Raw genomic sequence first — 2,889 nt, 5'->3', positions numbered from 1 at the left:
GGGCACCTACAATGAGCGCAGGACTAATTTTAGCCTGGTGGCCTTGGTACCTTGGTAATCACTTAAGAAAAACTGCCGTTTGGCGCATGACGAGCAGCGTTCATTTATGGTGCCCGCTACTATATTATTATTTATTAATTATTACTATACAATATATAAAAAAATAATTAAATAATAATAATAATCAACTACAAAAATAATTTCAGGGGTTATTAATAAATTGTCGATTGCATAATATTAATGTAAGGGAAAGTGGGAGGATCCTCGGAATATTGCTCAGTGCTTTCTCTGTGTAATGACTAATGGCGCGCAGCGTAATATATCTCGTAAACAACTAAACCAGTATATTGTATTTTTATCACGTAAAATGGCATCTTAATTCGTGATTTTCAAGGTTCGATTATTAATCGAATAATCGAAACAAAACATCAGCTTTTTAGTCTTAAATTGTATAACATTATTAATTTGTATCAAATATCAACTAACAATATGTGCTGAAAATGCCTGAAATATTCAGATATCAAGACCGTTGTTATTGTCAACATATTACATAGTTCAATGTTATGACGGTTGTCGATGTCCAACAAACAACTGAATAATAGAACTGAATTTCCAAACGTGTTAATTTCAATGTATTTAATTAATATACAACATATTGTCGTATTGAATTATAGTTTTGCCCCTTGTATGTTTCTAAACATAAGTACTTTATCCCTGTTGGGCGTTGGCTGTTGTATACATCCGTCCACTAGTTACTAGCACATTGTACATTATTGTATAGTATATAGTCGATAGTACCTATTATAAATGTATGGTTACGAATTACGATTGTTGATACTGAGATAGGATTTAGAATTAAATAAATAATTTTATAACAGTTCTATTAAATATGAATTCATACCAGTAATTGGACGAAATACGAGTTATTAATATATTATAGTCATACTAAAAATTCAGTTCCAAAACATAAATATAGGTACTTAATTTACAAATCAAAATGTATAATTTATTAATGTGTCTATGCGTCATAATAGCATATTCAAGTTATCAAGTTATTTTTAACTGTCAGTACCTACTACCTAGTACCTACCTATATGGAATTGTAATTTATTGAACAAGTTTGGAAACTTGGAATTGATCAAGCTCGCAGAGCGAGCTTCCTGACTTGTTTTTATTATAATGCCAACTATACAGTCGAGACTCGATAACTCGAGGGGAATAATTAATATAAATTCGACTTAAGTATATTTCTAGTTAATTACTTTTAACCCAACCGTTCAACTCGTTCAAGTATACAGAGATACAGGAGCTAAAGATATTTTATAAGATAATCGGGTATACTTAAACATAATATATTAATATAATAATAATTAATAATTACCAACGTGTAATGATAGTATGATATAATAAACAATAGTGTTACGAGGCGTAATATAAATCAACATTGACTTCTGACTGGAGCGAAAAGTTTCTTAATTTTTCCAATAAATTATAAACTGGCTTCTTTTAGAGTCACAAGAGGTAGAGGTGTCGCGGTCGTCTTCATTGTTTTCATCAACGCTTAATCTATTTTCCGAAATTTCGAAGTCAGAGAGAGTTATTTCTCCACATACAGCAACATCTTCATCCACATTGACATAATCAGTGAAAGAGTTTTCTTGAGTATTCAGTTGGTAAATACTAAATAGTAGTAACACAAATAATTCTGCAACTATGTAATGTGATACAGCCATACAGGTACGGAACAGTTCGTCGACGGCCATATGAATTATGAATGTAATTATTGTAATTTATTAAATAAATCACACAAATATCAATGATGTACACAGCTATTTGTTTTCACATAAACTTAGTCCGCGAAGCCGCCCGCAAGTCAATACTAACTTTACGAGCAAGATTAAAGATATTCCATTCTATTCGCCTTGCGAGTCAGTACCTAGTAACTCGTGAGCGAGCACTGAGCATCCTGTATTCCTGTCCACCTCCAGGGTTATGAATTGTAGGGTGTGAGCAGGGGGGCTAAGTATTAAACCAAGATTTTTACAGTTTTCTTACATACATAATACATTTATTAGAGCAAAAAATGTCAATAGAGGTAGGTTGGTTAAATATCCAAACCCCCGTCCTAGTTAGAGGCAGAGTAGTTCGACTTCTATTCATAGGGTAATTTATAACACTGGTCCCTTCCCGCATCCGCGAGTTCCGGCTACCGACTTAAGAGGATAGTCGTGGTTTTGTGGTTGTGAATACTATATCTTAAAGAGCCTTGATATAAATTAAATTTAAAAATAAATAACCAACCGCGGTTGGTGTATAATAATTACATTTAATACCAGCTAAATATTATGTCATATGGCCGTTTCAGTGTCTGAAAACGAGTTCAAAATGATTAGTGTATAGCATAAAATTATTTAAAATGAAAAAGCGTCGAATGGGTACCGTTGCCGAGGCTTCGAACAGAGTTCGGTTAGGTTCCATCCACACATTATAGCCGTCCCGGAAAACCAAAATAGAAATCTAAATTTTCCACACACTAATATTATATTCATAATTATATGATATTATAATACACGGGTAAAACAGTAGATTCGTCATATTATTATTCATTAAGCCGATGTAATGCTTACCAGCGTGAATGCAACAAACTTATACAATTTGTATGTAGGCAGAAGACGCATCACGTCTTTTGTTAAGAGGACGCCACACCCGCATGCGTTGTCTCCGTCTTACAAACGAGTAACATACCAAATTTACGCTCAGCAGTTCAAGTTGTATGCCGTTAGCTTAGAAATTAGAGTGAATTAACCTATTATGAAACTTGATGGTGAGAACTTTATCTGTGTTTTGTTGGAAGTTTTTTTACAATAATTCAGTTTTTAAGTGAGTTAT

The sequence above is a fragment of the Myzus persicae genome, unplaced genomic scaffold (genome assembly GCF_001856785.1).
Source record: "Myzus persicae strain clone G006 unplaced genomic scaffold, MPER_G0061.0, whole genome shotgun sequence".
Lineage (NCBI taxonomy): Eukaryota > Metazoa > Arthropoda > Insecta > Hemiptera > Aphididae > Myzus > Myzus persicae.
Note: the sequence above shows the minus strand (reverse complement) of the source record.